Source organism: Ornithorhynchus anatinus, chromosome X3, assembly GCF_004115215.2.
Source record: "Ornithorhynchus anatinus isolate Pmale09 chromosome X3, mOrnAna1.pri.v4, whole genome shotgun sequence".
NCBI lineage: Eukaryota > Metazoa > Chordata > Mammalia > Monotremata > Ornithorhynchidae > Ornithorhynchus > Ornithorhynchus anatinus.
In genome coordinates, this window is record NC_041751.1 from 10,228,810 (window position 1) to 10,243,419 (window position 14,610).

At 39.8% G+C, this 14,610-nt stretch overlaps 1 long non-coding RNA gene across 2 annotated transcripts in view; it reads left to right on the top strand.

The window, feature by feature from the left end:
* Positions 1 to 2,490: 2,490 nt before the first annotated feature.
* The window catches only part of LOC114807658, a 38,234-nt gene continuing 26,114 nt past the window's right edge, over positions 2,491 to 14,610 (top strand). For both annotated transcript variants that reach the window (XR_003755718.2, XR_003755717.2), the window contains exons 1-2: positions 2,491 to 2,599; positions 8,928 to 9,007. This is a non-coding gene — a long non-coding RNA (uncharacterized LOC114807658). The remainder of the gene's footprint in view (positions 2,600 to 8,927; positions 9,008 to 14,610) is intronic.

Genomic DNA, 14,610 nt, shown 5'->3' on the forward strand with positions numbered 1-14,610 from the left:
CACACGGCTGACAGGTGGCAAAGACGGGATTAGAACTCATGACCTCTGTCTCCCAAGCCCGGGCTCTTTCCACTGAGCCACGCTGCTTCTCTAAGAGATGACTGGAGCAACAGTGTGTTCTATAGACTGAAGTGGGGAGAAGCTGGAAGCCATAAGACAAGAGAGGAGGCTGATTTGGTATTCTAACAGATAGGGAAGAAGGAGAAGAAAGCAGGAGTTCTTGATACAAGCATATTATTCTTCAAGACAAAGTAGTTGTTGAAAATGAGAAAATGATACTGTTGACTAGTATAGTACAACAAGCTGTGCCCAAGTCAGTGGAAAAAAATGAATAATGAGAATAATTTGTTTTTATTCCTTTAACATGATGATTTTCATTTTTTAGAACTCCTATATATCTACTTCATATGCATAAAAGCTACATGAGATTACAGTGAATTAAACTCTTTTTCTCTCAAAAGCCTTTAGGCTAATAAGATGGAATTTTGAGTTTTCAGTGTTCAGTTTTCAGGCTAGTTAGAGCAGGAAATGTTGTTATAGGTGATCGGTGCTACCCCACCAAAAATTTTAAAAAAGGGGTATATTTTAAGTGGGAGGTTTTTGTTTATTTTTTTAAATATAAAAGTGCTGTTGCCTGGTACTGTTGTTAGAATACTGAATCTCAGTTGTGATTTAGGATGAGGGAGACAAATTTTTCAACCCAAGAATGATTTTGTTGGAAGAGAAAATAAATGAGGCTTGCAGGCGGTAGAAAAGAAAATAGAAAATACTCAAAAAATATTGGTTTTAATCTTTATAATATGCTTAGGTATTGATGGGCTGTGAGCTCCTCAGGAGATCGGCTGAGAAGTAATATACCTCCTACAAGTAGAATATTAAGGCTATGTTATGTGGAGCTGCAATTTCAAAACAACACTGCTGAAAGGAAGTCCATTCTGAACCTTCTACAGTTCCCAGTGATTCTCCGCTGCCATCCTCATATTTCTATGCCAAGGTACAGCAGAGATCCAACGATTAAACAGCCCATACTTTCCTGATCTGTTCTGGGGCATGAGATCCCAGTCAAGTGAAAACGATGAACCCTATGCTCAATCAATCAATTATATTTATAGAGTGCTTACTGGTTACAGACCACTGTAGCTAGGGAAAAGGGAGCTGCTCAAATATGTATATACATTTTGATACACTATTTAAAAATGTCATATTTAAGTATATATTTAAATATGATATATTTATAATATATATGTATGAGGGGTGAGGTAAGGAGTGAAGGGGAGAGTGAATGGGGTCACATTCACCCTCCCTGTGCATGAAAGGCTGTTTTTCACCCTAGCAAACTGGGGTGAGTGGGGAGTGAGGGCAGAGCTGACTCTCTCTGGCTAAGGCTGCAGTGGCGAGCCTGGTCCATAACGTTGTTAGAAGTAAAAATATGGTTGTTCCATTCAAGGCTTCCTTGGAGTTATTTTACCCAAGCAAATTTTATTTCAAAAATATTTACTATTCCCTTTGTTTTGCTTGCAAGAAGTTGACAGAATTTCTACAGGTAAATAATAATGCAAGTGCCTAGCCCAGCAAAATCAGAAGTTTGGGCAAAAAGACAGACAGTTCTGAATAGTGGATACTACTTGAGGGGAATTTCAAGCTACAGGAAAGGGGTACAGTACCAGAAGGAAACAAGCAATCCAGCAGAGTAAACACCTTTTCCATATTGGACCACTAGCCTCTGGGTCGGGTTTAACTAGGAAGTCACTGAACATCTCTGGGCCTGTTTCCTCACCTGTAAACTGGGGGTTAAATTCCAGTTCTCTCTCCTCCTTAGACTGGGAGTCAATACAAGATAATCTTTTCTAACACAATCCCGGTCCCACAGAGCGCTCACCATCTAAATCAAATCTGAGCACATACTGTGTGTAGAGCATTGTACTGAGCACTTGGAGAATACAACAGTTGGTAGACACATTCCCTGCTCACAGGGAGTTTACAGTCTAAATGGGGATGTGGTCCATTCACTTGTTTCAATACGATCATAACAATATTCGGAAACTATGCCGCTTTCTACCATAGTCGTGGTAAAGGCATGTCTAACCACAGTTTTCAAGGTGGACTATGAAAGATGAGCAAATAAGTACCAAGACCTAACCTTTCTGCTCAGATCAGTCCTCAGTTTGGCTGATCCCAAGAAACTAGAAGGTGCAGATGACTCTAGGAGAGCCTGTTTAGAAGTCTCAGTGTTCCTGAAGGGAAAAGATTCTGAAGGTCAGTGTAATTTAGGGCTAAAAAAAAAAATCTCATTTGCTACTTTGGTATTTGAGGCACTGAGAGAGCCCTTATCTACAGGTGAGCCCTTAGGCTATTAGACAAACTGCCTTCTAATTGGAAGCAGATGGAAGGAACAGATAAAAAGGAAGAGTGGAAATGGAGTTTGTGAGCCAGCCTGTCTTGAGACGACTGTGAACTTGGGAATTCCAGGTTATGCTGACTGGAGGGAAATTTCAGTTTGCAAGTCAGAAGGGAGTCAGAGCGGCTGCCTACATTACAAGCCCAAAAGTCATGCCCCAGTGGCCTCTGAAAGGGGAGCCCTAGAAGAAGCAATTTTAAGGTAATTAAACATGCGAGGAAGGGCCCTTGGTTTTGAAGTAGATTGTCTGAACTCAGACTTTTGAAGGGGATGAAAAAGCACTAAAAACGCATATAAGGATGTGTGTGCTGCACCTATTAAAATGCATGTAAAAAAATTAAAATGGTGTATTAGAATGACCAAAAAAATCCTTAATGGTTACATTCCAGGATTTTGCTGGTGTTTCCAATTTATTCACTTAGAGATTTTCCTAAATAATCCAGGGTCCTCAACAAGCAGCAAAGAAAGCTCACCAACTGGATTCCTTACTAAATTCTACTGGGATTCGGGCAAGCGGCCTCTTCACTGCAATCAATATCAGTAAATCAGGCAATGAGAGGCAATGGATTTGGAGGCATCTGCTAGTACTAATGTTTCTTTGGAGAAACTGTTTCTGTGTGGAGGGGGATTTGCCTGACACCTAGAGGAGTTAATGGAGAGTGTTTTGATGGTTTCTGTTTATAGCTACGTGATGGCAAGGTGTACTGTTTACTCATTTGACAGAAAGAGGGAAGATTTATTTTGAAGAGCTCCTTTATTGACAAGTAATCTTGGCAAATTTGGGAGCTGAAGGGTAGCAGATGTGAAGTAAAAGTAGTTAAAATGTAATATTGAAGCCCATGTTGGTGAAAGCATCAAAGGAAATCAAGGTTAATATTGGGAAGATTAGGGAATAGTTGAGACACAGGTGGTTAGGAAATGTAAAGAGTAATTTAGTAGCAGAGGTTTGAGATACAGGGATGGTAACTCAATATTTCAAATGCATTTCTTTTATAAGTGAAGTAAGACCTAAGTATAGGGCCTGAAATTTTTACCGTGGGGGCGGCTAGGAGATAAGAGGGGCCTTTGGGTTTCCAAAGCATTATAGTCTTCAAGTGTTTATTAAGTCTTGAAGTTCATAAAAAAGGGCCTTTTATATGCTTATGTTACTGTTGGGGATATTCAAATTGTGCTATTGGAAGGGAATAAAAACAGATCCTGCCTGCAGAAAATGGATAACACAATGAGCATTAAAAATGAGTGAGTTAAAATTCTAAGTTATTGAAAAACACTTCTCCAAGATATAAGAAGAGAAACTTTAAGGGCTTTACCATCTCTGGCGATGAGAGAACTAGGATGTTGTCATAAACTGAATCGTATCAGAAATTCTCTCTGAGGAATAGACAGGAAAATCGTATTTGTGTCATAACATTTATTTGTTCTGTAGCCTTGAGTTGATTCTTTGTAGGGACACTATTCACGTAATGATGGTTCATATCCATTTGTTCCTCTTTCCTTCAGGTTGCTAGAAAAACATTTTTGCAGCAAACTGATACTCTTGGAGGCTAGAAATATTTAACTACAAAATGAATGCTTAATTTAATATTTTTGCATGAGGGGAAAGGGATGCAGGTTGACAAGCAGTGAGTAGAGTTTAAGCACCCCCCTCCCGACCAAATGCCTCTCTGTATTAATATACTATTCGTCACCCTCACATTTCCAGATAACAGAATCCTCGGTCCAAATAATTAACTGATCACCTTCTCTCTGCTGAGCACCGTACTGAGCATTTGGGAGAATTCAATAGAGTTTGACATGATCACTGCCCTCGAGAAGCTTGCAATCTAGCAGGAGAGACAAGCACTAAAATAAATTACAGGTAGGAGGAAAACAAGGAGTTTAAAGATAAGTACCCACGTACTGTAGAAATAAGGGAGCAGGGGTGATTCTGATTTTGAGCTTCTATCCATGCATCTAGACTGTAAATTACTCGACACCGGCATTACATCTACCAAGTCTGTTGTATTGTACTCTCCAAAGAGCTTAGCATAACCCTCTGCACACAGTGCTTAGTACAGTAGCATTGAGTAAAATATCATAGATTGAATGGGAACTGAAGAGACCTATGCCTGAGAAACACTTCCTCCTGCATTGTCTGCATGTAGAGATTGATGTACGCCGTGCAGATATCTTTAGCCAATGCAGGGTATTTGAGCCCATTTTTTGTTTTTCTTCGAAGACTTGAGAACAACTCTGTTTGTGATTGCTGCCTGCCAGATTGCTCTGAATATTGCAATGGCCTTTCAACAGTCTTTTATAGTGACCTATTGTTTGAGACCGTGTTTCATTCTATCAAATCCTTTATTGTTCCCATTTTCATGTAGTTACACTGTAAGCTCATTGTGGGCAGGAATTGTATCTAACAAATCTGTTATAGTACTCTCCCAAGAGCTTACTATTGTGCTGTGCACACAGTGAATGCTCTAAAAATGTGATTCACGCTAGAATGGCTACTATTTGTATTCCTGTCACATACATTATCCAGCAAACTTGAGCACTTACTATCTAATTTGCACACTTTTTTGCACCTATGCATGTGTATACATACTTAATTTAAATCACTCTAGTTGTGACTAATGCTTGTTTGTCTCCCCTGTTAGAATATAAACTCCTTGTGAGCAGAGAACATTTCACTCCTCTATTATCCAAAGCCTACTGAAACACTCTGCATCAAGTGGTCACTTAATGTTTCTACTATTATGCATCCCATCCAGATAATCTAGTTTGCTAATCAGTGTTGATGAGTTGGCTGCATTCCAGATTTTATGGCTGGTAATCTTGGCCTGGCATTTGATGATTTGATGATTTATTTCCCCCTCTAGACTGTGAGCCCGTTGTTGGGCAGGGATTGTCTCTATCTGTTGCGGAATTGTACTTTCCGAACGCTTAGTACAGTGCTCTGCACACAGTAAGTGCTCACTAAATGCGATTGAATGAATGAATGTGATTCTGGAAAAACAGCTCCAGAAGACAGATATGTTTTCTATAATTGGTTCAGGTTTCATCAACATAAAGAGTGATGGGTACAACCATATTACAGACCTTTAACTTGGCCTGGGGCTTGATGCTCCTTGGTTACTGTACTTTATCGTGAAGTTTGCCAGAAGCCACACTGGCTGTTTTTGTTGCCATTTAAAAATCTTTGGCCGTGCCTTGGGTTACTGAGGTGTAGACCTGGTACATCAGTCTATTTGCAGCAAAACAATTACTACACCAACCACACTTTACAGTACCCTAGGATTCAGACCAAAGTGCGGTTTACAAAAATCTGCATTGCACTCTATGGAGTTAAGGAATTTTGTCCAGTGAGTATTGGGTTGCCACATGGGAGAAATCCAAGCCTGTGCAGACAGCCACAAAATCGAGAACTTCTATAAATAAAGTATTAAAAGATCCTGTCACACAGAGTAAGTTCTCATTAAACATTATTTATTGATTGATTAAAGTATCTCTAAGAGTCAATATCTGGCTGGATCAGAACCAGCGTTCTGCAGAGGAACCCATCGATTTCCCACCAACAATTGGGGAAAGCAGAGATATGCAGTGGACTGGGCCTGATCAATTTCTTATCTACAGCCTTGCGGGGAGATGCAACAGTAGACCTGGATGCAGGTGTTTGAAATTGGTAAACTTTTCCAAATCAACAGTCTTTGAGCATCACCCACAAATTCTAGAAGCAGACAATCCCTTCTGCAGTGAGTAAATGTTGGGAGTGTCCTTCGTTATACTGTTGCATCTGTTATCCACACTACCGACTGCTTTCATTTCTCCCTGGTTTCCTTGTTTTTGTTTTACACTGAAGCCTCTGTTCTAAGACCGCCACCATATTTTGGATCTATCCATGTCTTCCGTGGCTATTTGCTACCAGGTCATTTTGAAGTTTTGCTTCATTGTGTTTTTTCTGGCTATGCTATCTTATGATTACCCCATTTCAGTTCCTCTTAGAGTAGCCTGCTGTGGTCTCTTCTCCTCATATGTTCTGCCTAGCAGAGTTTTGATGGGACAGGCAGTGCATGGAGACTTTATCTTCGGGAAGAAAATCAGCTCAGCTTCTAATATTTTCAAAAATCAAGTATTTTTCTAGCTAGAGTCCTTATGCGTCTTCAGATAGCCCTTCTCTCTCCTGCTACAAATAAGCCATTTGCTTTGGAAGAGTGAGTTTTGTTTCTCACAGGTGGAGATAATCCATTAGCCAGGTAAGCCTCTGAAAGCTATCATTTTATCCATAATAGATTTAGAAGCTTTCTTCCTCTTACACATGGGATGAAAAGAAACAAGCACTCTCTAAATTCCCTTGTTGGGACTTTGAAAAATTGGAATGCCCTTTGACATCTATCACTCCTTTTTCTTTTTTGGTCTTCAGCGACTTCCTCTGATCAGTGAATGTATGGATTCACCTTTGGACAACCACCCCAAAATTCCCCAAGTATAAATACTTGTTTTTGTAGAAGATAAAACATTGCTGTCTAATAGAAAGCAATGCTTACTCAAGCATACTTTTATCATTCTTGCTAATGTGACATTAGTTAATAACTCTACCACTATGAGCTCATAGGAGATTGACTTGGCCTGGGAAGAATTACTGTTAGTCATTTCCTAGTAACCAATCCATCAGGCAACCATTGTAAGTGGCTATGAAATCCAATTGCTGACTTAGTTTGACTACCTCTCTAGGTATCAATATTAAGCTGGTCCTTCTAGAAGTATCAAGGTCACCCTGGCTTCCACTCTCTTAAAATGGGCATAACATTTGATTCTTTCCACACTTGAGACTCATTTTCCTACTCCCTGAGTTCTCAAAAATTATAGACAGTGGCTCTGCAGTAGGACTCAGCAGTTACTTAAGGAGATTAAACTGCCTGGAGACATAAAAGATGCATAGATGATAAAATGACATTTTTCATTTTGAACAAATGCAAGATAATTCATGTGCTGGGTGGCAGGAAAGTCCAAGTTCTAACCACATGGTAATGCAATCGATGTTATTTGAAGGAAAAGTTGACAGTCGTTGGTCCAAAGATTAGTGACATCCAAAAAGATCAATGAAATACTGGATATCATGAGCAGAGGTACAGCAAATGAACAATTTCTGTCTCTTTAAAATATGGATTAGTGTATTGAGCTTCACAGTTTTATTCCACATGGTTGTGAGGTCTCGACCTACCACAGAAAGCACATCTGGCCAGTCATGCAGTTTAATTTGCATCAAGTGCAACCATGCCCATCAACAAATGATAGGGTAAAATCACCAATCATGAAGCTCTGAAGTCTGTTCCCCAGAACCGAGACAATGGTCATCACATTGCAGCATCACCGGACAAGACATGATGGAGTTGATAATAGTAGGCCACTCAACTAACTACTTCATAGTTTAATGAAATGAAGCATGCCCAAACATTTTAAAGTAAAAAGTTATAGAGCACCAGTTGGACCAGGCCGACGTGTGACAATAAATGGAGGAATCGATCACACAGGACAGAGACCTTGAGATCAGAGTACTGGGAGGCAGCTTTTAAAACAGACTGCAAGTGGCAGTTCTGTGTCTCCAAAGATCATCATTATGTGAACCTAGTATCATGTGTATGTATATCAGTATTTCAGCCACGTGGAGAAAAGTGAATAAGAGTGAATGTCTTTTTACCCACAACAATATACATGAATAATATTTCACCTTCAGAAAGGTCATATTTAAACATGAAGGGCCATCAAATGGACCTGTGTAATGAGCATCTAATTTACCAACTATCCTGTTTCTATTTATTATACCTCTGAGCACTTGGAAATATATATCACCACACTTCTTTTCTTGCCTAGATTTCTCCTGCTTTGGTCTACAAAGCCTTAGTCATGAATTCTATATCTTCCTCCCTCAGTTCGGTCATTTCCTTATCCACAAAATGGGAATAAGGTAGTGCTCACTGTGGGCAGGGAATGTCACCTTGTATTGTTGTATTGTACTTTCCCAAGCGCTTTGTACAGTGCTCTGCACATAGTAAGTGCTCAATAAATATTATTGAATAGATGCATGTTCCCTTACCTCTTAGATAGAGTCTAACATGGGAAAAGAGGGGATGGCAGCATGTGATGTAATTTGATCAATTGTATTTATTGTACTTGGTTTGTGAATTGTCTGGTTTGTGTGCAGAGCACTGTGCTAAGCTCATGGGAGAGAACCGTTTACCAACCCCAGTACATAACTTAGCATATTTATTAAGTGCTTACTTTATCTGTCATTTCAATTACAGCTTAACTTTAACCCCGTGATAAGACCTTTGCTTTCTTCTGTTTCCCTTGAACTTGCATAAATACATTTCAAGAGTCAGGGTTTTTCCTTCTCTTTCTTCCTTGTTAACGTGTCACATGGTGGAGTTTTGTCAATATAACAGTTAGATCAACTTCTAGATCAGTACAGATCTGAACTACCTTTAGACTTAGGTGATCCAGTTACTGCTCTTTATTTGATCCAGTTACTGTTTTTTTTTTTTTGTAGACATAAAACCAAAAGTTGTTCCATGACAACACAGAAGCATTTTGATGCTATTGAAGATGCAGCTCTCAAAACAAAAGCAGGTATGATAAAGTAACTGACCCTGTCTATGAAAAACAACAAAATATGCACCTATGACCTTTTATAGGCAACAGTATAGCGTATCTGTTATAATTAGAATTTTCTTTCCTTCAGCCCAGAAATGTTTCCCATACTGTATCAAATGGAATGATCTCTGAGCTTTTCTTAGTGCTGAGCTAATAAAGATAGACTTGAAAGTGAGACTTTTGACTGTATGGATGATAAATGATTTGTTGAATATGATTTAGGCATCCCCCAAGACCACTTTTAATAATAAAAACTCTCTCATGAAAGGCAGTGTATTCTCCCTTGGCCCTATTTAATTCTTAAATGCAAGGGAAAATTTTTTAAGAATTGAGATGCCATTCCATGTCACTTATCACTTCAAGGGAAACGCATTGCAGTTTTTGCTTCTGTTGTTTGCTAGCCCACTTTGTGTGCTGTTATCCAGACAACACAAGCGATTTGTCTGGTTTGTGAATTTTTTAAGTGGGAATGTTTTCATTACCCAATACTGCTCACCTCTAATTCAATTAGTGGTAAGGCAACAAAACAATTTAAACAAAAAGAAAGTTTGCTACTTCACTTTCTGTTGGAAACATTTAACATTTACATATATGGGATATTAACACAAGGAATGCAAGGTAATTATGCACTAATGTTTTGCTAAGTGGAAAGACAATATACTTAACATTACTCTGTGCTGCTTTTCAAATGACACATTTCAGGCGATTTATGCTAATTTCCATCATTTGCAGAAGATAATGATACAAATCAGTTAAAATTTGGCATAACAGCTTCTAAGTGTTCAGGGCTATGGAGAGCACAATAATGACCTCATTAACTATATGTCGAAGACTAAATCTCCATATTCGGGCAGCTCTGTAACTGTTTAGCTCATCATCCGTAACATTTAACCCCAGCTTATAACTGTCTTTTTCCCTTGGGTGACCTTTGTAGGACTTTTTGATATAAGAAAGAAAAAAAAGCATCATGCTAATCTTACCTTATTGTGTCTCATACAGCCGGTTAGCTCGTGTTTCTTTGTAAAACCACCTGATTCTTCATGACACATATGGGATCTGGGGACCGATGGAGTTTATGATTTCTTAAACCTCTGAGATGGTGTTTGAAACATAGGTCATATTTGTCTTTCACTATGACATTCGGGAAGGGAAGGGCAATAAATACATGCTTCCTGTCCTAAATAAAAAGAGCAAAAAAGTAATGAAGGTTCTTGGGTTTTAGTGTACGAAGGTGTTAAGGAGCTTTTTTAATTCAAAGGTCATGCGGTTGTCCAGAGTCCAAGAGTACTAGAAAACTGGCACATGCTGTAGAAAAGAAAAAAGGTATTTGACATCTTTTCAATATTCTGTGGAAATCAAATTCACCCACAGAGAACCTTTTACTGGTAAAATTAACAGTGGCATTTAAGGGCATACAACTAAAGACTTCATTTTTATTCAGGGTGAGAATAATGATGAACTGATTTTTTAGGGGATTATAGCACTTTTTGATAGGTCAGAGAGAAGCAGTGTTACCTAATGACTACGCCGTTGGCCTGGGAGTCAAAAAGACCTGTGTTCTAATCCCATCACTGCCACTGGCCTGCTGTGTGGCCTTGGGCAAGTTACTTAACTTCTCTATGCCTGTTAATTCATCCGTAAAATGGGGATTAAGACTGTGAGCCTTATATGGCACAGGGACTGTGTCCAACCTGATTAGCTTGTATCTAACACAGATGTTAGTATGGTGCTTGGCACATAGTAAGCACTTAAATACCAAAAAAAGTGAAATGATTTACTACTTTTACTAGAGGAGGTGGTGGCAATGATATTTGAGTGCCTTTTGAGTACAGTGCACTATACTAAGTAATTGGGAAATATGACAGACGTTTAAGGCATGTTCTGCCCACAAGCATTTCACACCCTAATGGAACTAGGACTATTTAATAAATCTCTTCAGTGAATTAAATGCTGTCTTGGCACCACGCAAGAGATGCTACTTATGGGGGAAAATTGATCCCAATTAATTTTATTTCAAAAATAATGGAAATATATTTGCATATTTTTAAATGGCATGCTTATTCTGAACAGATCTTCTTAAGCAGAACACAAAATAGGTTTGGAATAATCAATAATGCTCTCCATTAAGCAGTTGGGAGTTAGAATACATGAATCCTGCCTTCAAAGGGGTTACTACTCAGCAATGGGAGTTGGATGCAAAATAAATTCCAGGTGGAAGTTGGCAGACAACATTAAACTCTTTGTCAGATGTTGCACTACTCTTGGTTTATTAATTTTTAATTTGGCCAGCAGGATTGTAAACTCCATTGGTGCAGGGATCATGTATACTTTATTCTACCTTCCCTAGCGGATAATGGGTAATACAGTGCTCTGCACTATTAAATAAATTCCAATAAATACTGGATCCCCAGGTTTCTTGTTGGTTTCTGTCGTATTTCACTGCCACCCTTTCCCAGTATCCCCTCCCGGGGACATATGTCAATTATGGAAGCCGCAGGACCTATTGGATAGAGCACAGGCCTGGGAGTCAGAAGGACCTGGGCTTCAATCCTGACCCCACCACTTGTCTGTTGTGTGACTTTGGGCAAGTCACTTAACTTCTCTGTGCCTCAGTTATCACGTCTGTAAAATGGGGATAATAATAATAATAATGTTGGTATTTGTTAAGCGCTTACATGTGCAGAGCACTGTTCTAAGCGCTGAGGGAGATACAGAGTAATCAGGTCATCCCACGTGAGACTCACAGTTAATCCCCATTTTACAGATGAGGTAACTGAGGCACAGAGAAGTGAAGTGACTTGCCCACAGTCACACAGCTGACAAGTGGCAGAGCTGGGAGTCGAACTCATGACCTCTGATTCCGAAGCCCAGGCTCTTTCCACTGAGCCACGTTGACTTTGAGTCCCATGTGGGACAGGTACTATGTCCAACCTGATTAGCTTGTATCTAATCCAGGGCTTAGAACAGTGCTAGACATAAAGTAAGTGCTTAACAAATACCATCTTTATTAATTGCCCCAAAGAACATCTGCTTTCATTACCCCTCAATCCCTGGGAAAAGCTCCTCTGTGCCACTCACTGCTTGCTTTCACGGCCCCTCCCGGCCAACCTGTTAGTTATACTCATTCATTCATTCAGTGAGATTTATTGAGCACTTACTGTGTGCAGAGCACTGTGCTACGCATTTGGGAAAGTATAATGCAGCAATAAAGAGAGACAATCTCTGCCCACAGCGAACTCACCATCTAGAGGGGGAGACAAGCTTCAATAGAATAACAACAATAATAATAATAATAATAACGTTGTTATTTGTTAAGCGCTTACTATGTGCAGAGCACTGTTCTAAACACTGGGGCAGATACAGGGTAATCAGGTTGTCCCACATGAGGATCACAGTCTTCATCCCCATTTTGCAGATGAGGTAACTGAGGCACAGTGAAGTGACTTGCCCACAGTCACACAGCTGACAAGCGGCAGATCCGGGATTCGAACCCATGATCTCTGGCTCCCAAGCCCGGGCTCTTTCCACTGAGCCACGCAGCTTCTCTAATATAATAGAAGTAAACAGATGTCAATATAAATAAAATTTCAGATATATACATAAGTGCTGTTGGGGGGGGCAGCAGGAAGAGTCAGGGTGATGCGGAAGGGAGTGGGAGATGAGGAAAAGGGGGCTTAAGAAAGGGCTGATCTGCAGTTCTTAGGCATATTATATTTTTGATATAATGTTCTCCAGTTCATGAGCCTTGTCCTCCCCAGTAGTAAGTCAGTGTGTACAGTGGGTCAACAGTGGTTGTGAATGAGTAAGTACTGAGTTAGTGCAAAAATTCTGTGTTGGTTGTTGGGCGCCTCTGACTTGGGGAGCAGATATTAAAACGCACCTGAAACTGGAATCCAGCCTTATGGAGAACAGTTGAAGAGAGAGGCATTTCTAATGGGTTCTACATAGTTTACATGTAGTTATTTTCACTTAGTCTGCAGACTGTAAGTTTGTGTGGTGAGGGAACATGTCTATAAATCTGTTTTATTGTACTTTCCCAAGTGCTTAGTACAGTGGTCTGCAGACAGTAATTGCTATATAAATATGATTGATTGATTAATTAAAAAAAATGACTTTATGGCATTCAGCCTGGACAGTCCAAAGATCAAAATAGCATCTGAAATTCCAGTAATCGAATGTATATCGTGCATTTCCTCAGAGAAATAAGATTGCTGAACTAAGGTCAGTGCTCTGCACACGGTAAGTTTGCAATAAATACAATTAATTGATTGCTTTAGTTTTATTTGAGGCATAAAATAGCATTTAGAATTCAGCATCTGACTCCTCATTTGAAATTTCATAAGCTCATCCAATTGTGCTATGTCACCCAGAGGGCCACTTGGATCATAATTTGTGGCAACCCCAAGAAAAAAGCAAACCATGAACATTGATAGAATGTGAACTAATAATAATAATAATGTTGGTATTTGTTAAGCGCTTACTATGTGCCAAGCACTGTTCTAAGCGCTGGGGTAGACACAGGGGAATCAGGTTGTCCCACGTGGGGCTCACAGTCTTAATCCCCATTTTACAGATGAGGTAACTGAGGCATCGAGAAGTTAAGTGACTTGCCCAAAGTCACACAGCTGACAAGTGGCCGAGCCGGGATTCGAACCCATGACCTCTGACTCCAAAGCCCGTGCTCTTTCCACTGAGCCACGCTGCTTCTCTATAGGTCCTGAGTAGTAATACAGTGACGCACATCTATTGTCTGACCGTTCCTTCCTTGATAGAGATTAGGAAAATCAAAATGATGATGTGAAATCTACAATGGAATAGATTCACACACACACCCTTGTGCTTACTTCACATATTTTTCTCTGCTGGAATGACAATATCAAAATGAAGCCCCCATTTTAATAAAACGGTCAAAGGGATCTGTAGTCTTACTGGATTTTAATTAACATTAAGAAAAATGAAATTGATATATTCATATAAGGCTGGCCCAGACTCTAATACCTCATCGAGTTCACCCACCTTCTTCCACTCAGGGCTGGCCATAACTATTTCAGGCAGAAAATCTATATCAATATCCTGTTCTTAAAGGTCTCCAGACAAGGTGAGTCCACAACTTGCATTGATAATGCTTTCCTATGTTTTTTGAATTCTGTCCAGAATTTCCAACATCCACTGCATCCCTTTGGCAATTGAAACTTGTCTTTTCCTCATCTAAAGAGAGAACAGCTGATCAGAAGCCACTGTCTCTTCATCCTCACTGAGGTCTTCACATCAGTTCCCATCAGTGGCAAGCAGTGGATTTTAATGTCATTCCGTAAAAACATCAGCACTCCATACGTAACAAACCTTCAAAAAATGAATGGAGCCTAGACCAGACTATTCCCAGCTCCCTCCTGATAGGGACCTGAGCCAGGATATTGGCCATTATCAGTGGGGTTGATCAAAGGATGACGGCTGTTTCTTTTGCTGTCCTGTTCCAATCCTATCCTAGTCCTCCCTGGCACCCTGCCCTCCATTCTCTGCTTGTGTAGCAATTATATAAGGCAGCAGGGGGACATGAGACAAAGAAGGGGTTGATGCAC